Source organism: Cupressus sempervirens, chromosome 8, assembly GCF_028749045.1.
Source record: "Cupressus sempervirens isolate cs-2001-9-10 chromosome 8, ASM2874904v1, whole genome shotgun sequence".
Classification (NCBI taxonomy): domain Eukaryota; kingdom Viridiplantae; phylum Streptophyta; class Pinopsida; order Cupressales; family Cupressaceae; genus Cupressus; species Cupressus sempervirens.
Genome location: NC_143125.1, coordinates 383,043,038 through 383,064,939, shown reverse-complemented (window position 1 = coordinate 383,064,939; position 21,902 = coordinate 383,043,038).

The window sequence follows — 21,902 nt, the reverse complement described above, 5'->3', positions numbered from 1 at the left end:
TTCTATCACATTACTTGCAATGATTTGGAGGTGGACAAATTGAAACATACAACTATGAGCATAGGAAAACCATTATACATAACACAAGAGTGTCATTAAAAACACTAAGTGAATGAAAAATAATGATGAGATATTGTTATTTTATGATTCATCACCTCAAAGAAGAATAAGAAGAAGCTTGGGAAAATTTTTAGAGAGGGAAAGGGCAAGAAGTGTTGGTGTGAGCTTTGCAGGTGACTTCTACAAGAAGAAAACAAACTGGTTTTATGGTTCCTTTGCCTTAGTAATTGGGTTAACCATAGGTAGTAACATAGTATTTGGTGAACATGTTTGGGCTTGGTTGTGGTTAAGAGGGTTTCTTAGATGGGTGTAATAATATGGAGTTTTGATTAATGCTAGGGGCAATCTTTTTAAATTAAAATGACCCCTTTGCCACCTCACCTTTGTACTTAGTGGGAAGGTTTGCATTATAAAGTGAACAATCATTGACATAAAAGAAATTACTAATTGGATATATTCATTTTATTATTGATTATTATGTTTCAAAGAATACATTAGAAAATAAAAATACCAATTTTTTTAGTTAATTTTGTAATGTATTTGTCTAGAAAATTACATAATCAATCAAGAAAAATGGTATGACAGATGTGTAATGTATTCATTGACAACATTATACAAATGAATAGGAAATTCTTGGGTATTCATTGAGAACATGAAAAAAAACAAGAGAGAAATGTAAAATCATAGAGTACAATGATCACAATTTAAATAGATTAACAAGTACATGAATGCATTGATGACACAAGAAAACATTTTGTGCACTATACATAGTTTTTTTTGTAATGTAGTCATTGGTAACAATGTGAATACATCAGATAACTAACTATGCAATTTAGAGAGTTAGTTAACTACATGTGATTAGTGATTACATCACCTAAATAACTAGGCATAATGAACAATTAGTTTTGTAATGTACTGATTGACAACATTTTATATAATGAACAAGGAATAGTTGGGTATTGATTGAGAATGTTACAAATGTAAGACAACATTGTGAAATGTGAGAGTATAGTGAAAAGAACACAAGAAGATTGACATGTGCATTTCATTATTACTATAGAACTATAAAAAGGGCCATAATACATAAATGAAAGAACCAAAAATCACATAAAATATATGCAAACCAATGGAACATACCATAAAATCAACTTGAACTAAAAGAGATTAAACACAACAAGCTCACTTCAAGTTCAGTTACTATCTTCTCCTTTCTTCTCCATAATTGAAGTTTATGTATCTCTTCAAGTTGAAATGAAGTACCTATGATATTGAAACAAAAATGATATGATGACAGAGTGATAGCAATATGGCAAGATGATAATGATAATACAAGGAGTGTGGTTAACCAAAACAATTGCATAAGAGCTCAATTTATAGGATTTGAGAGCCAAATGAAAGAATGGAAGGAAAGGTGAGAAATTGGAAATATGTCATACTTAGGTGTGAAATATGGAAATTTTTTATGGAAAAGAGGTGAGAATTGGAAAATTATGACACATTATGACAAAATATGATAAAGTGTAAGAAATTGTCATAGAAATGTGTAAGAAAAGTAGAAGAAGGCATAAGAAAAATGCATAGAAAGTGTAAGAGAATGGAAGACAGAAAATAAGAGGGTGTAAGAGTTGAATTTTGAATTTTAAAAAATCATAATTCCCTCACAAATAGATCTTAGAAATTAGGAAATTAAAAAAATTAGGAAATGGGAAAATAGAATTAAGGAAATAAGAAATTAGGAATTAGGAAAATATGAAAATTTCCATAATTCAAGAAAAGGGAATAATTAATTGAGAAATTTAGTAAAGAGAAATAATTAATAAGGTGAATTGATATTAGATGATTAAGACATAGGAATAGACTATGGGTTATATAATTCTATAGGAAAAATTAGTGAATTTTTTGGCCAAAATGATTAAATAAATGCAAGATTTTCCTATTGTCAAAGGATCGTAATGAAAATACAGACCAAATGCAATGATATTGGATTAGACCAAAGAAATAATCAAATTGATGCAATAAATGATGCTAGATGAATGACAAAAACTGATGACTCATCAAGGATACATGACAAGGATTGACAACATATGATATTTAATAGATATTGTAAATGCCATAGGTTGATTAGAATTGAATGATATAATTGATCATAATAACATCAACATACACAATCAATGCTATTGAATTATATGGATAAGGACATGACCAGATATTGAGGGATGCAAAAATATCAATCATCAAGCTGATAAAAAATAATGATAGGATAGGATGATAAGGTATCGAGGGACATGAATATTCCAAGTATCAAATTGATGAAAATGATGACATGCCAAGGACACATGGCATGAATTAATAATTGTTTAAAAGGAATTTAAGGACTTTCTTTAAGGATTGACAATGATAAGATGATGACATGCCAAGAGCATATGACATGAAATGATGATTGTGAATAAGGTGCTAAAGAATGTAACAATGCCTAGAGGTTTGATGGTGATTGATTAGGGTTAATTTCAAGTAATTTTGATGATATTAGAATGGGTTTGAATTGGTTTTGAAAGTTTTAGATTAGATATGAATCAATTTAGAGATGATCTACATTTGAACAAAAAGGGTTAAAGATGACGAAAAACATGTCAAAATATGTTTAAAGAACATTAAAAAATAGGTTGAACTGATGATAAAATTGGAAAAAATATTGAAGTTAGTGAATTGAGAAAATTAGAAGTGTTATCATGTAAAGGTAATGAAAGAGTAGGCACAAACAAATTTTGAGCATCTACATTTTGCTCCTCTTTGATATAAAGCAATTCTGAGCATTGTGTCAAAGAATAATACTGAAAGAAACATAAATATGCCCCAATAAGGGAAGGTTATATGGGTCCCCCCTCTATAAATTGATCAAAAAATGCAAATAATAGGTCAATTTGTTGACAACAAAGAGATGCATCAATAGCAACTGATGAATAAAAAATTAGAGTTACACTACAAAAGTTATGAGACTCAGAGTGCAAAAGCATCATGACCAACATAGAAAATCGCTCTTACACATTTATGTAGGTATAAAATGGGATAGAAAAAGGATTAAAGAGTGGTTTGGAGGTCATTTTCACCCTCTCATTTTGAATAAAAGAGCTTTAGAGTAAGAAAAATGGATAGGCTACCTATGGAGAAGCATCGTGGAGAACGAATGCGGATCTACCAAAGATGGGAAAGTGTAGGACCACAATTGAGTAATTTGAGGTGTTTTTGTGTATTTTATGCATTTCACACCTTTTTAGGTCTCTACGGGGATTGATAGGGGTCAAACAAGGTCCTAGAGCTATTTTGGTGCCCAAAAAGGCTCAACTACACAGCAAGCAAAGCTAATTGGTATGAAAAAGAGCTGAAAATTGAAAAAAAGTCATGTGTAATACTTACAAAGGTGTATGATAGTGATTGAGATTGGAAGTGATTCACCCTCTATCATTGCAAGTCAATAGAATTTGGAGCCAACTGTTGCAGTGACTATGTAGGGTCCTTCCCAATTTGGTTTAAACTTGCCTAGTTTTTCTTTGTGTTGCCAAGTTTTATAATTCATTTTCATAACCAAGTCTCTAATCTAAACTTTCCTAGTTTTTCTTTGTACTCTTCTTTACTCATCTAGCATTTCAATTTCATGAAGTTAGGACACTCTTTAGTTTTCATCATCCATGATGTCATTAGGGATACTCTCAGCGATGAAATTTTGACTTCAATAGGAAGGAAGACCTTAGTGCCATATACTAGAGAGTATGTTGTTGTGGTAGTGGGAGTGTAAATACTTATTTTGTGGGCCCAAATATCTAGATTTAGTTGTAAGTGCCAGTCTCACTCAGAGTTATTGACAGTCTTTTGGATTATCTTGATGCTCATCTTATTAGATGCTTTTGCCCAACCATTACCCTATAGATAGTAAATGCTAGATAATCCATGGTAGATGTACTTATCATGAAGCTTATCAACTTCCTTATTTTGAAATGGACTACCACCATCATTAATAATGACTAGAGGGACTTCATAGTAGTATATGATATAATTGAAGATAAATTTGGAAATCTTCTTGTTAGTAGTATAAATTATAGGGATGACCTCAACCCACTTAGTAAAATATTCAATTGCAATGAGAATATAATTATTGCCATCAGATGAAGGAGGAGTAATCAACCCTGTGAGATCAAATGCCCACGAAGAGAAGGTCCATCAATAAATATTTGGTTGAAGCTCTTTTATTGATGTGTGAATTAGATTACTATGTGTCTGTACCTCATAAAGGGTAATGCTAGCTTCTTACAAATCAAGGCATACAAGCAGAGTTTGGTCAAAGAATCTCTTATAAATGGTGCTGCCAATGATGATGTATCTAGCGTCTTGTCAGATAAAGGATTTGTGTTTTTTTTTAGATTGGTCAGGGGCAAGATTTGGGCATTTTAGTAGTCATAAATATCTTGGTATTAGGGACAATTGGGACCAATTATTTCACACAAGAACTCCAATTGAGAGAGCTCACATAGTGGGAGCAAGATTTCCTCTACTAAGAACTCACAATGTTCAACATTGTGTGACATATCAATCATTGAAGCAATTGTGTCCATAATGTCAACTTGCTTATTATGTATCCTTTAAAACTAACGAAAAGTGATTGTGACAAATTTAGACTTTAGGATATCTGCCATTTTCTTATATGGTAGCAATCTCTCATCTTTAGTTTCATAGTCATCATTGATTTTTCAGATGACTAGCTATGAATCACCATACACTTTTATATGCTGTATGTTACATTAGAGAGCTCACTTTAATCCTGTTATAAGGGACTCATATTCTTCTATGTTCTTTGTACAGTCAAATGCTATTTGATATAACTTAGGAATCATATCCCCTTGAGGTGTGATGAACATGATGTTGGTCCTAACTAGTACTGAGGATAGGGGGGTGGGGGTTGAATCATTACTGTTCACAAAATTGATTGTCCTTTTTACCATTTCAACTAATCTTATTGTAACCCACTTTATAGCTAAAACTAAGATAAATGTAGTAAGATAAAAATAAGTTCACACACAAAAGCATCCATCAAGCTGACACATATATTTGTATGTGGAAACCCTTGATGAGAGGATGAAAACCATAGTGGGGATAAGATCCCCACTAGCCCTTATAATGCATGGATAGGGGTTCCTTATTAAGAACTACAAGTGCTTATTCTGGAAGTGCATCTTATTAGGAATGCCTATAACCTGTTAGGGTTACAAAATTTTGTGAGAGCTATATGGTTATGGGATTTACAAGTTTTCTTCTTATAGAAACTTTGATAGATGATTTTACAATAATCTTGTCAATGAAGCTTTCCCTGTTAAGTGATTACAAATAGATACAATGGGAAGAAATCATACTAAGTGTTTTGATCTCAAATGTGGCACTAGTTTTCCATGTAGATCTATGCTCTATATCAATCTGGGTCACATTTTTAGACTCAAAATCCCATCATAAAGCTAGAGTTTGTCGATACTCAAGAGTTTGAAAATTGTTAAGACAAAAAGTACTATGCAAGATGACTAGCTTCTCGGCTCATCTATAGGTAAGATTATTCATCTTAATGGAGTGGATAAAACCATATGTCTCTACAACAACAAAACTAACGACTTGTGCAAAGAGATGAGAGGCAAGCAACTTCAATTTTTTGTATTCCTCTTGTGCCATGTCCACTATCCAATAGGGTTGTTGACCTAATATAATGCCATCCATGTTGTTTGTGGTTTAGTCATTGTTGAACCATGAAGATTTGTGAAGTCAAGGTACTATGTGCGAATTATGGAAGCCTAAAACCTTGGATGCATCTTATCACTAGACTATGTACTAACCCCCCATGACGCCCCCCCCCACCCCCCCCATACTTTTGGTTCATCACATTGAGGCACCCATCCATCCATTCTTACATACCATTTGGGTATAAAGCATAGGCTTCCATATAAAGTGGGGTGTTAATTCCATCTCCAAGTCACAATGGGACTAATATGTTGCTCATATAACTCAAAAGTATGGTTCTTAGTCAAAATTGTTTTCTTTTTCCCAAACATACTGTAATATTTTTCATGTATTTCTCCAAGACTAGAAAAGTGTGTATCAACATATCTAATCACATTTACAATGGGAGAGATGAAATAGGAAACATATCTACAAAATACAAACAAAAAGTTCAAAAAATTAGAAATTTAATATGAAAACCAACATTCTAATAATTAATTTTAAATAAAGCTAGCAACTCATTACCACACAATGGACCACTAGTGCTCATCAATGATCTTTTGTTTGAAATATTTTTCTAGAGAGTTTGAAGTAGGCTATCCAATTTTCTTTGAATGCACCATCATCAATTATCAAGGCTCATGCACCTCAATTATCATTTGCAACAAGATGAAATGGCATGCTTATAGTATATATTCAATACAAATATAAGTCTCAATATAATTGGAATTAAAAAATTTGAAGTTTCAAAATTTTAATTTCCCAATATTTCAAAATTAAATATTAATTTAATAAGTGGTATACCTCATCTCGATTGGTTTGAGGAACTTCTTTGGAAAGGACCTAAAGAAAGTAAGGTGTGGTAATTGCAACTAAACATTCAAATTTGTCTAGTTTCTGCCACCACTTGCTTCACCCATTCTACCTTTCTATATAATTCAATGTATGGGCACATTAGGTCCAACAAATGCATCTATAAGAACCTTTTTTCATTAGACCAAAAGATTTTCATACATGCATTTAATCAGTGATCACCCATACAACATTAGCAAGCCCAACCTCCTCTATGACATCTCTCAAAATGGTAAAGAAACTAGAAGTATGCATCCTTATGCTTCCCTAAACAACCCATGACTCCATATAATAAGAACCAACATGAGATGTGACATTTTTATTGATGAGTGGTTGGTGTCTAGCATCAATCCATGTATCCATCACAATAAAGCAACCTATCCTTATCCATGTTCACCTCATACTCTCCATTAGCAAATTAACCTTGGAAAACTCATTCTATAAAAGGGTAGTTTGTAGCTTGTAATCTCCAACTGGTATGGATAGAGGACCAAAAGTTGCTATATCTCTAATATTTTTGTTTGAAATAAGAAAAATGAACCAAATGAAGTGGTATGGAATGAGAAATAAAGAATTTGGCAACAAAAAATTGTGTAGCTTCCATTTTTTACACATTAAACATAGTTTCTACTAACCCTTGTTGTCACACCAACCCACCTTCCTCTTTCCTCTTATGCCAACATGACTACTACCAATAGTAGATAACATAAGCATAAATTATTGAAAAGTTACAAAAGAAGGTGGTGACATTGCCACACATTGTTTCCCCATTTCAACAACTAAGCAATCTATGCCCCTCTATCATTGCCTCTTATATTACTTTTCAACAAGCTTTAACTCTATGAAATGTAATGGCCAAAAAATGAGACCTTACCCTTGTACAATTGGCTCTAAAATCATTCAAAGTAAGCATGAAAATCCCACACCTTACTCCCTCATCAATGTTTTCTCCTTTGATTGTAGGGTATAACAAAAATAATAAAATGTTTTTTCTTGTTGAAAGGTCACTTGAACAAGTTGAGTTGTTGTCTAGTTCTTCCCTCAACACTTCAACCTTTGTTTCCAACCTTCCCTTCCACTTCATTCTCACTTTTATTACCACCCTCACCACTCCTCATTTTTGTTGAGATTGAATGCAACCTTAAACTGAAATTTTAAAAAAAATAGGTATTCAAGCTTTGAAAAAAGTTGAAAATGAAAGAATGGAAGAATGAAACGTACCTCTCAAGCTTAAAGCAAGATATTTGTCCTCTTTTATTTTCATTTCTTGTAGTTGGTACTCCTCTTTCAATGGCTTCCATCAAACCCACCTGCAAGATTACCAATTTAAGTATGAAGATAACATTTCACTTGGTAATTGATGCTGGGAGAGTTCTAAGCTGAGATTATATACTAAAGGGTTGTGTGGCATTAATTCTATAGACTTGTGAGTTACTAACAACCATGTGAAAAATCAAAGGCTTATGATCAAGTTTAAACATATTTTTTGATGCCATTAGGTGGTGCGATATGGGCCAACTATGCATCTAGACTTCCCGTGTTTTTCCCTTCGAGGGCCGATTGCACATTCAACATTGACGTGGATTGCTACTGGGTTGATTTCAGAATTTTGGGTAATTAGCTTGAGAGTTTTATGCCCCAGGGCATGTTCAAACAATAAATTTTGCAACACTCCATTAAACATCAGGTTCATTTGTTATTACTTTTAATAAATTGAATCTTTTACTTTTTCAAATTATGTATGTAGTGAATTTTCATATATATGTTTGTTAAGCAATCTATTTACTCAAAATCCAAAAATCGCTAAAAATTTAGAAAAAAAAAAAATATTCCATAAAATAAACAAGTCCACTTTAGCATCACACTCAAAGGCTAGTTTGGGGTTATGACAGTGGCTCATATTTCAGACGACATATATAAATGATGAGTATTTTGTGAGTTATTATATTTTTACTAGCCAAATTATTATTAAATCATTAAATGAATTATTATAAAGTTATAATTTAACTTTATAATTTGACTTAAGTTGAGGGTTGAGTCATCATGGAAAGGGGCCATTTTAATTAATAATATGCCTAAGCAAACTATTAAATGTTACTAAAATTGTGTTGGAAAGTTTCAAGAGCTAAGTTCTTTTGGGAAACTTTCATAGTTTCCAAAGACCAGTTCTTTTGGGAAACTTTTGTCAACAAGGGATTATAAATATGAGCTCATTTTATTGGAAAAAGCATGCTTGCATATTTATTTTGTTTTGCTTTAGATTAAGGAAAATTTTTTTTTTGAAGGGACCCAAAATCCTTTTCAAAAAACTAAAGATAAGCATTAAAGCACCACTAGGTTTCACAATGACCTAAAACCTAAAGTTTAAAACATCAAAACCAGGTTTTATAGGGACCTGAACCAAAAAGTTTAAACCATAAAAAAAAAAAAGCTTTTATAAGGACCTAAAACCTAGAGTTTTAAACAAGCTAGAAAACAAAATTAAAAACTAGGAAAACCGCCCAGACTAGGAACTAGCACACTTGCTCCACAACTAGAACCTATAGCAGTTCTTTGATAATGTTTGCCACCTCTTTACTTCTATAGTACTCTAGATTATGTTATCCAGAGTAAGAACATGAGCCTCAAGAGCCTCAAAAACCTTTTTCCTTGTGCTCTGCCTAGTTCTCTTATTAGGTCCTTCTGGACTCCCCATCCTTGCATTACCAAGAGAAATTATCTCCTCATTACTCTTCTTACCTAGATTGGTCATTGTTGCACACAAACTTGAAGTGACCTATTCCATTTTTTGACCACTTTCTTTGAAGAAGTAATGAAGCTCCTACTCATATTCTTTAAGCTTTTTAGGGATGTTACCAATTTTCATTTCCATCTAAGCTTTCTTAGTGCATTCAACATCCCATTTTTTCTACATAACCCCTAGTTTCTTCTTGAGAACCATTATTTCATTATACAACTAAGAATCACCCTGAAGGGAATCTCCACTTTACATATAGTAGTGTGAAGGAAGGAAATTTCAACATCCTGAGAGTCATCCCTCCCATCAACCACAACCTTAGCTTAGAACCAACTATAATAGTCACAATATTGATCTAGGTATGCATATTAATATCCAGATTCTCCATCCTCTCCTCCTTATCCTCTTTACTCTGGATGTTGTCCTTACTGATAGGGCTTTTATCTTCAATTTCCTTACTAGTATCCTCCTCCATTTTCTCTTCATTGGCATTACTCTTCATATGAGAAGGGTGATCACTCTATTTTTCTTCATCCTCCCTGAGGGCTTCCAACCCAACATTTGAATAAGTATTTCTATCCTTACTTCCCTCTACATTGTCTTTACCAATTGACACCCCTTTACTCCTAGGGTAATTATCCAGGTTAGAACTAAGTTCCCCCATTTTTGTTTTCTCATCATTATCAGAATACTTAGATTCAATGATTTCCTCAACATTTTTCTTAGTCCTCTCCCTTTTGAAAACCTTCTTGCTATCACTAGTCCCTTCTTCAACCTTTATTCTCTTAGGGTGGGGAACATTACCAGACCCTTTCTCATCTCCAGAACTGGAGAGGGTTTTATAGCCTTACTTTTACAAAAGTTTTCAATAAGTAATATTAAACATTAATGAAGCATAGGACATGATTCTTTCTTCCCATGAGAAAATAGGCTTTCAAGTAGAGAGTATTTTAGAAAAAACATTTATTTTCTTTTGTTACCTTTATGGCTTTTATGAGGTTTTGAAGTTTTGTACCCTTGCTAAGGTATAAAGGTCATTGAATTTTGATATTATTATAAGATTAAATTCCCAATTTTATTGAAGTATACAATTAGCCACACCTCCTAGTATTTCATACTATGCCTAAGGATAATTACTGCTAGAGTTAATTATCTAAGAAGGTGAAAAGTTGATTCCAATTCTAAGGTCTACAAGGCACGATTTGGGGTTTGATGTTTCTAGAAATCAAGAAATACAAGTTTTATTTGATCAAGAAAATAACTACTTTCAAGAAATACAAGTTTTCTTTGATCAAGACTTTGAGTGGATATGGCATTTGAGAAATTTTTAGAGCTGTGTTTCAAGTTCAACACACTCTCCTCATTGTGCTTGTTAGATTTCATATATCTGATATAACTCCTGATCATAGGATGGGCTAAAAAATATCTCACTTTTTGAATGCTTATCCTGAGTTCTGTCAACTTCAAAATCATCATTAGGTATGTTATCTTCATCATACTATTAATATATCTGATTGCATGAGAGATCTTCAAACAATGAATTCAATAAAGTAGCAACCTAGAGCATAGCTTTATGAGAACTTTGCTCTAAAACCTTTTCATATTCATATATTGTCTTGGATGTACATTCTTCCTCTTCATGAATGCTCACATTCTCCTTAAGATCTAGAAATGTATAAGAGCTATATTCTTCATTCTTTTATGTTAATCCATCATATATGGGATCTAGAAATTCTTTGAAATTGTATCTAAATAGATCTCCTATACTTTGACCACAATGCACATCTTCAAAAAATATGTCATTCTAAAAAATGTATGTCCCTTATGGTTCATTGGTTTCCTCCTCATAAAATTAATATGGATTTGACGAGATGAATGAATTTTCTTCTTCACTGAATATTTCATAGCACACATTTATTGTCTCATTAATTTTCTTTTCTTTATGCATGAAAAGAAAAATTTGACTACCCTTTTCAACATACTTTTGATATTCCATGTCTAACAAGTTTGAATTCTCATCCATACTAAGAGAGTCATCTTCATCATTTGCAGTCTCATTATGATCGATGACTTCTTCCATTTCTTCTATATTTGAATTTGAAACACTACTTAGTTCATGTGTTTTCTCATTCTCTTCTATTGTCAATTCATTATCCATTAGTTTGAGAAAGATACAAAATTGTTGATCTATAAGAGACCTAGTTCTTGTACTCTATTGAAAATATTAGAGGACGGAGGTCTAAATGTTGAAGGTATTTCTTGATAGGCATTAAACACTTTCATGAAGAATTGTACTGAAAATTCATCTTCATATCTCTCTATATTGAAAAATACATCAAGTGGAGACATGTATTGGTCCTCATCCATGTTACATCTTTGATTTTCATCTTGCTCATATCACATGTTATCCTCTTCACTTGCATCATGAAATTTAAATAAGAACCACTGTTTGAATAATTTCCAAGATGAGATGCATTGTGTGGGTAATGATTCATATGCCTGTCTCACATTGTCCTTCAATGTTCTCACAAATAATTTCATCATATGATCTTCTCTATCAACCTCATAGTCTTCTATGAATGTATAAAATGCATCCAAATGCTGAATGGCTGATTCATCCCATTCTCCATGGAATTTTGGAACAAGTTGTGAAAGTTTTGGAGATAGCTTGATAGGTTCATAACTAAACTTATTGAAATCCAATGGCCTGATATCATCTGGAAGAAAATGCTCTCTTTGAATTGATCAATACATTTGAAAAAAAATATACCATCACTTTCTGAGTCCTCTCCCTCAATAGAGTTACTGATGATCCAAGAACTCTTTTTGTTAAAGTGCTAATCAAAATACAATAGAGGAAATAAATTGTCTTCAAGAATCCGAGTTCTTCTTGCCAGTAGAGTACACGTTATCAAAGATCAAACTTGTAGCAAAGACTTGAAGAAAAGATATACAATACTTCCATAAGATCAAATCTTAACAAAGTAATAGAAAAAAAAAACTCATTAGAGATCAAAAACTTTAAGGAAATTAATTGAGATATCAAAATACTTTAATAAATAAAATATAACTTTAACTCTTACTAGTCTAAATCAAAAACTTTTAGGGTTTTATTTTTCAACTATTCCCCAGTAGAGTCACCAATCTATTAGTTCCCAAAACCAAAGATTAGGATCCTACAAGCCTTGCCAACTCAATGCTGGGATATCCAACTGGTTATGGCCAACTTGATGGGATTGATCGATGCAATCCAAATCCCCTGCACTTCTAGCTTTGTAAAACCAAGGCGGGTGTACCTAATCTTGAACAAAATACTTAAACATAAGTATAGATTAATGCAAATAAGAATAAGAATAAGTATAGATTAATGCAACAAATAAGAATGTTTTTAAAAATAAGAATAAGTATATATTAATGCAAAAAATTAATTTATTAATTCTTCAAAGGGAAGATATGAAATAATTTCTAGCATATGGATTGCGAATTATAAAAAATATAAAGACCAGTGCTGAAGGGCGATAGAGTCAGTATTATAAGTTTAAAACATACAACTTTATAAAATTCTACACATATTAATTATAAACAACTTAGTAATCAAGATGTGATAGATCAAATATATGGATGGAATTTTAAAATAGTCTAGAATGTATTTTAACTCCTCTAGTAGGAAGACAAACCAAACATAGATTCAGAAATAACTAAATATTTCTCTATATCTATGATGTTCAATTTTAAAATGCTATAATTGATCATGTTCACTTATCTATCATATTATTATTTATAAATAAAAAATAATAATTATAAAAGATGAAACTCTATAATATTTTAACTCTAAAGCTTCATGCAAATTAAAAAATATTTCTTACTAATCATGCAAATAAAATTGCATTGGACGGATGATCCATCCATTGTAATTTGACTCCAAAATCGCATAAAAATTTATTCAATGTACTATTTTGTGAATTAAAAAAGAAGTATAAGCTACAGACAAAGCTTCTAACTATACACTTCCACAATTGTCTTTGGCTGCAATTGCTTCTTAACTCTTTTATATTCAATTCATAAGATACAATTACCCAGAACACAAGATAACATAAATAAAAGATAACTTAGATGAATCATAGATAGAACTTATAACTCACGCAAGTAAAAATCTCACATAATCAAAGTTAAGTCTCAAATGCTCCTTTGTATTCACTTTCTCTCAAAATAGTGCTACACAAACAAAGTTCTACTGGCATAATTTCTCCAGAGCTCTCTTGCATAAAGATAAAGATATTTTTTACAATGAGGGGGAAATCCTTTATATAGGCACAAGAGTTGAGAAAAAGGTGGATGAAAAAGTGAAAGCAACTCAACCAACTTTGACCTAGTCTAACTAAAAGAGAAAATATAGGGTTAAATGCAACTACATGTGCAACTCGCATTACATCTTTTTATGTACATGCAACTCATATTACATGTAATTACACATCTTAGTGTAATACTTCCTCTTCAATTAAAAATATGAAAGAAGAAGAAGAAGAAAGATAGAAGAGAATTGAAACAATCCTAGGGATTGTCCTGAAAGGCCTTGTATGTGGTGATGCTATCTTAGATGATCATAAGATTGGGAGTTCCTATATTTTGTGCCACTGCATTCACCTTGATAACCATGGTCTTGCATCTTTTGATAGCCTCTGACTCTCTTTGATGAATTGTCCATTGTCATTTAAATGCCATATGGAAGCGATCTTTGACAGGGCATCTCTTAGAGATGTGCGAGGTATGGATGCAATTTTGAGTGCTACAAGATCATGTTGTCAACACCTACAATAACCTCTCTCACTTTTTGGAGATTGGATACTATTTTGATTTTGTAGCCTCATCTTGAGTGATACTAAAAATTGTACTGTTGGCCAATACAAAGTCACTAACTAGTGAATCTCTCTAACCATTCATTGTGGAATCAAACTATGTGTTCTGTTAGCTTCGAGTGGTTGGATAAACCCTAGTCCCAAGTTCATCCCATCCTATTGACCACTCACATGATCTCAGGCATGCCAAATAGAAATGACCCTAAGAGTCACTAAATGGCATAGGGTAGTGATATTTGATAGTGCATATCTCAAAGCTCATGCGAGGTATAGATGCAATTCTGGGTGCTACAAGATTGTGTTGTCGACACCTACAATAACCTGTCTCACTTTTGGAGATTGGATTACATTTTGATTTTGTGGCCCCATCTTGGGTGATGTTGAGACTTGTAGTGTTGACCAGTACACAATTTTCAACTGGTGAATCTCTCTAACTGTTCGTCGTGGCATCAAACTATCTATTCTGTTAGCTTTGAGTGTCCAAGTAAATGATAGTTTCAAACTCATTCCTTCCCATTTATCGCTTGAATGTTCTCGAGCATGTCAAACAAAATTTACCTTAAGAGTCACTAAATATTGTGTGTCAATACTTGGAAGAATGAAAAAGATACAAGAAGTTGAACACTTACAGGAAAATTTTTGTAATGTCCCTATTTTGAAGGTAATTTGATTTAATTAATTAAATTAATTAAGTTGTCCAAAAGAATGAATATTTTATGAGGATGACTAATTAATTATTTTAATTAAATAAATAAGTGGTATTAAGTTAATTATTTATAAAGTTATCAAATAAATAAATATTAAAAGATAACTTTATATTTAATTAATTTAATAAATTGACTTAAATAAAATAATATATCATAAAGTCAATAAAAATAAAATAATTTTTGGAAGCTTCTAGATTTTGGGCCAACCTCTTGAGGAAAAAGTATAAATAGACATCATGGACCTCATTCTCATCATCCAAGAATTGATGATTGTTTGATGTGATTATTTGGTGGCCAGCTAGGGTTTCAACCATTAGAGGATCTTTGGGGATGAAAATCCTCATTAGTTACACAATTTTGAGGCTGTGAGATACCAGCTAAATTATTGTTGATTGTGGGCTTTACTTCAAAAGTCCAATCTTGTGCTTCACGGTGGAGATTATTTAAGTACAATAGTTGATGTATTATTGTACTTGCAATAGCTGATGTATTGTTGCATTTGATGGAGAAGTTACTTCAGCAATTGATGTATTGCTGAGATTGATTATGTTATTGAGTATGATTATTATAGACCTTCATAATCTATTGTCATGGAGGTTGATTAGCCTATGTGAGTCTCATGTTTTTCTTATACCTTTCGATTGAGGAGGCCAATCATTCTGGGTATTATTGCATTCAATTCCTATCACTAAGACAATCACTTTAGGGCAATTTGGAAGGTGTTTGGTGCTACAACTAATTATCTAAACTTTTTCCAGGCAAGAATAGGGGCAACAACTTGAGTATTTTGATTTGAGCTTGGAAGGTGCCTATCACATTGGATTTTTATTGTTTCTTCATCAACAACATTGGGCATCATCATTACTAGGTTCTTCTTGCATTCACTAAGTAGTTTGCATTGCCATCATAGGCATTTTAATTACTACTATAAGTGAATACTCAGAAAATCAAATTTGGCACTATTGTCAAACAATTGTAAGCCAAGAGTCTTGACCAATTCATAGCATCATTGTAGTAGACATTTTATTGCAAAGGAGGAGATATAAGTTTTTGGTCAACTACTATTGTAATTAAATATGTTATTACCATTCATGATCAACTTATTAGTTTGCATGCCAATTGTTTGTCAAAATGTCAATTGGATGTAGGTTCTCTTTTTGGCATAAATAATGTTATAATTATGCATACCAAATGTTTGTTAAAATAGCACTTGGTTGTAAGTGCATAAATGTCATCTTAGGTTGCATCCAAAGTGTTTTTCATAATTACTAGTTGCTGTAGTTGCATATTGCAAGTAGTTTCAATCACATATATGCATTGAATATTGTCAAAATAAGTTGCATATTCATGTTAGGTCATTGTTTACTCAATTTAGAGTCATATGTAAACATTCTCATTGATGCTAATTGAAGAAAAGAGTCATTAAAGAAAACTAAAATTCTATATCAGTCATATGACCCTTGTATGTGAAGTGTTTGATGGAATTCTTCAAGCCTTAAATCAACATTTTAAGGTAAGGTTTGAGCAGGGTCATTACAATTTTATTGAGAATTGTGTCTCAACCTTGCAAGCTTTTTTTGAAAAATTCTAGAATTTGTTTATGGTAGTTTTCCAGATGTTTATGAGTTGGAAAAAGGTGTACGAGTTGTTAAAAATGTGTCTTGTCCCTAGTACAATATAGGATGGCTTTTTTTAGAGTATAAACAACTCATTATATGAATTTTATGGGGGTCTAAACTAGAGGAAAAAATTATGGATGAAAATGTTATTCTTGGAGTTACAAATGACAAGTGGGTAACATGTGGCATGGTTTTGGCCCATGGTTTTGTAAAACCACAAATGGTTTCCAAGTTGTAAATCACTATAAAAAGAGGGCTTGGGGAGATGTTTTTATCATCGAGTTTTGTTTGCAAGATTGGATACTAAAAGGAGTCTCTTTGAGTTCAAGTTCAAATTTGAGTTGTGGTGATTCACTCCTGTAAGAACTTGCATTGCAAGTGTATTCTAATCTTCTTAATTTGAGAATACATTATGTGGGTTTTGGAGGGTGGGGTTTTTCTCCCGGAAGGGTTTTTTCCATGGTAATCATCGTGTTATTTGTTCATTGTTATTTTGATTATGTTATTATGTATTCCTTGAGATCTCTACAATAGTTAATTAAATTTGTATAATCATCGTCTCAAGATTAGTGTAGGAAGCCATTCTATGCACCTTTGCTTCCTTACAAGTGGTATTAGAGCCTAGCTAGTTTTGGTTCTATTTGTTAGCTTGTGTAGAGGTTTTTATTTCTATGTTGTAGGATTGCAAAGATGGCAAGCATATCAGGGAGGATTGATGTAGAGAAATTCTCTAGCACTAACTTTGAGATGTGGAAGCTGAAGGTGGAGGATCTATTGATTGATTGAGATCCATGGGATGTGATTCATGAGAACAAGTAGAGGCCTCTAGATCTGACTTTAGCTACACAGTATGATTTGATAGACAAAAATGCTAAAGGTCTCATTAGATTGTGTCTTGTAGACTTTGATTTTGATTAATGTCCATGAAGAACCTACCACAAAGAATCTTTGCATGAAGCTTAGTGAGAAATATAAAGCAAAATCACTTGTGAATAAGATTTTCTTGAGGAAGAAGTTGTATTCCTTGAGAATGGAAGTTGGATGGATTTTTGAGCATCTTGAAATTTTTAATATGTTGGTGAATCAGTTGACCTCAGTTGGGGTGTTGATGGATGAACAAGAAAGGTGTCAAATCTTGCTATGTTCATTGCCAAACTCATGGGACAGCCTTGTCATGGCCATAGGGAGCACTTTAGTTATCTTGAAGATGGAGGATGTTGTTGGTTCTCTACTTTCTGAAGAGATGAGAAGGAAGGTCTCTTTGAATGCCAAAGAGGCTTTGAGTGTTCAAGGAAGACCAAAAGAAAGAGGCAAGAATGAAAAGTAGTATGGCCATTCTAAGTCCAAGAATAAGGGGAGATCAAAATCTCCTAGTAGGTCCAAGGTGATATGCTAGAATTGTGGTAAACTTGGACACTTCTAAAAGGACTCTAAAGAGGAAAATAAGAAGAAGAAGAAGCAAGATTCTTATTTTGAGTCCAAGATGAAAGATGGAGATGTTTTCATTATAGCCTTGGCCACTCATGTAGGTGACAATGCATGGTTGATAGACTTAAGTGCATCTTTTCACATGACTCCTAATAGAAACTGGTTTAGTAAGTATGAAAATTTTGATGGTGCTAAGGTGTATTTTGGTGATAACTTAGTTCTTGATATTGTTGGTCATGGAAGTGAATTTCATGTGAATTTTTTTGATGGTAGAATTAGAAGATTTGATGGTGTCTTGCATATCCTAGGACTACCAAGGAATTTTTTTATATGTAAGCAAACTAATAGATGTGGGTGTGCATGTATAGTTTTCTAAAGTAGGTGTGAAAATGGTGAGAGGTGCTATGGTAATAGCAAGAGGAAGCATATTGGGTACATTGTACTAGCTTGATGCATGCACGATTGAGTGCAATAGTAATTTTGATAAGATTGTGAAAATGAATACTTTGTTGGAGAATGAGAGGGTTTCTCTTTCAATAGATGGTCATAGTTTTTGGGTACCCAAGGGTGCTCTATCTACTAAATCAAATTTTCCTATAGAAAAGACTATGTTATGGCACTAGCAACTTGGCCACATAGGTGAGAAGGGTCTATGAACCTTAAAAAAATAAAAAATCTTGTTAATGGGTTGAATGACTACAATCTTGAGTTTGATTTTTATGAGCATTATATCTATGGTAAACAAAATTATGCTCAATTTTACTCAAGTTCTCATGAGTCCTCATGTATTTTGGATCTAATCCATTCAGATGGATTTGGCCCAGTTGATGTTCCTTCTATTGGTAGATTAGTTTATTATGTTTCTTTCATTGATGATTTTAGTAGGTTGTAAATTCTTCTTCTTGCTTCTCTAATTTCAAAAATACATCTAGAGGAGATATATAACTGGGACTTTCATCCAATATTTGAAAGAGAAACATCAAATCAGAGTCCTATGGTGAGATTCCTAACTCACAAAATTTTCTTATCAGTTCCTTGCATGAAGACATGATGTTTGAAGGTACTTCGCAAAAAATATTGACCATCCTCATGAACAAATGTGCTGATGTCTCATCTTCATATCTTTCCAAATTGAAAAAATGCATCTAAGGGGTGTATATGTACTTCCTCCATGGTGTAACATAGATCCACTTCCTGATCATAGTACATATTCTCCATGGTAGGTAATCAAACCATTTCCTTTTGAGTCTTCTCCCTCAGCAGAGTTACCAATTGAAATCTTTTTAAAATAGAGTTGCAACCTCTTTCAAAGAATGTATTGATCTTTTGGGTTATCACTTCCAGTAGAGTATGCTTCCAATAAAATTGATAGAATTACTTTCTAATTTAGGCCTGCAAAATTTGAAATCCTAGGTAACTTCACAACACCTTTTGCAAACAACTCTCCCCAATAGAGTCACCAATCTGTTGGTGGACTCAAATGGGGTGAGTAAATTTGTTTTAAAAATATCTTGTAAATCAAAGTGGGTAAACTTCCAAAATATATAATGGATAGTTTCCTAGTGGAGTTTCCAATCTGTCAATTCCCAAAATTGCAAATTGGAAATCCAATAGCCTACCACTTTTTTGATAGGATTCCAGAATCAATTCTAGCCAATGAAAGAGAATCACCTTGATTTCCTTGCACTTCAGGCTCCACTGCACCTACACAAGTAGACCTTCTCCTCAATCTTGATTACTAGGTTTAGATATTTTCTATAGAAAATTTAAGTTTTTGAGTTCTTCGGCTAGAAAAGTCCTTGAACTCAATAAAACTAAATGTTGAGTTCTTGAATTAAATGTTTTGCATAAAGTTTTGTTAATAATGGGCTTGATTTTGTAAGAAGGATTTTATATATTTTCTAACTTCATATATAAATCCAATAGACCAATGCTTTAACTTATTTGGCCAATAGAGTCAACTACAATGAATATTATATAACATACAACTTTATACTAATGAGTTCATCGAGGGTTGACTGACCTATTGAAATGATATATTGGTGATGATAATTACACCAATGAAAATTTATCAGAGCAACTCTATCCAAAATAGAATTGGATATATCAACATATGCTCATTTGATGTCTAAACAACTTAGATGTATTTTACTTATTAGGATAATATAAATCAATGACTTCTTTTTCCTTTCATTGGTGTACATTGACCTAGTGGTACGACTCATTATGTATCACATGATAGCTCCTCAAACTATGTTATGGTAATGGACATAGCTACATCGATGAGTCTATTAGTATAATTATTCAAGATTCCTTCACCCTACACCATTGTTATCAGTTATTCTAATTTTCTTTCTTATAACATCATTGGTCATCTCTTATTGTGATAGGCTTTATTAACGTGTTCATTAGGTGTCAAGGAAGCCCAAAATAACACACCCCAATTACTAATTGCTATGCTGGTGACCTTCATCATTGTGATGAATACCAATAGAATCTCCTTCCTTTATATCTATTAGAGTGTCTTACCGATAACCTCATCAACTATTAGCAAGATAAGATTTGCACTTTTTCCCTAGTATTTATCTTATTGATGAGGTTCATCGATGTATGTTGTACTAGCCATTTACATTTCCTCTTCTTATTTGTTATTGTTGGCTTAACTCTTGTCGATATGTTTTACCCCTTGGTCTCCTATCTCTCCATTAGTATATGTAATCCAAACCATATGTTATTATTTTATTTAAGTATTAACAGTAGGTTGACTCTTGTTAATGATGTACATTTCAATTGGTGTAGTTGGTCTTTTTCTTGTACAAACAAATTTCAATGATCTACTTAGTGGTTTAAAAAAAGATTGAAAAAAACCTTTTTTCCAAGTAGGATATGTAATGTTCCTTCCTATTCCCTCTTTCAAATTGTTGAAGCATAAAATCTAGAAAAAAGTGCTAGAGTGAAAGTCCATACATGCCAATTGATATAGAGTAGCACATGAACTTCATATGTAGTCATGAACACATTTGGATTTTGAGAAGTCTCCTTTCCTTCAACTTCCAAATTGAGAAGACATCTATCCACCCTATCTCATTACAGTGCTACCCTTAAGCTTCCCAACTAATAACTGGCTTTCAAGAGCCAAATCACATACGAATGCAAGTTGATGATGTGAGATCATTCATCCTTGTAAGAACTGAATTCTCTCAAATGTTGACTTCATACACATAATTACTTGATCCAATTAATATTTAGAATTGGAAATTACATAATGACATTTAGTCAAGTTGAAAATTGATATCACATATCATCATTTCATAAAACCAAAAATCTTTCTATACATTTGATATTACATTATCAACCACATGTTGATATCATTAAAGAACAAAAGTGATAAAGTCTACTCATTATACATTTGTCATAAGTATGCTAACCTTCACGTAAAACATAAAGAATCATGAATACATCAAATGACATAAATTTACAATAACATTAAACACATAAAATATCATGCCTTTGAACTTGTGAGCCCATCCACATGTAATCCTATCTCCAACCCATCAGAATGTTGTCCATCTGCTATCATGAGACAAAAGAGTGGTCTAGGCACTTTTATCGCCCAACCATGGAGTGGTTAGCTCCTTAAGGTTCTCTGGTTAAGAAGAACTACCCGACCTCGACACAAGAAGGCTAACAACTCAAGACAATTGAATTAGAAGGATCTGGTGTAGCCAAGTGCCTAATCTACTTAACTTATGTCTAGTAGAAACATACACAAGGATGTGGAAGAGGGAAAACAACATAAAATAACTAATGCATTTCAATCATATGCATAAATGTTTTACCGAGCTTGGCCAAGCATCATGAACTAGCTTAGTGTAAAATACTGGTAGGT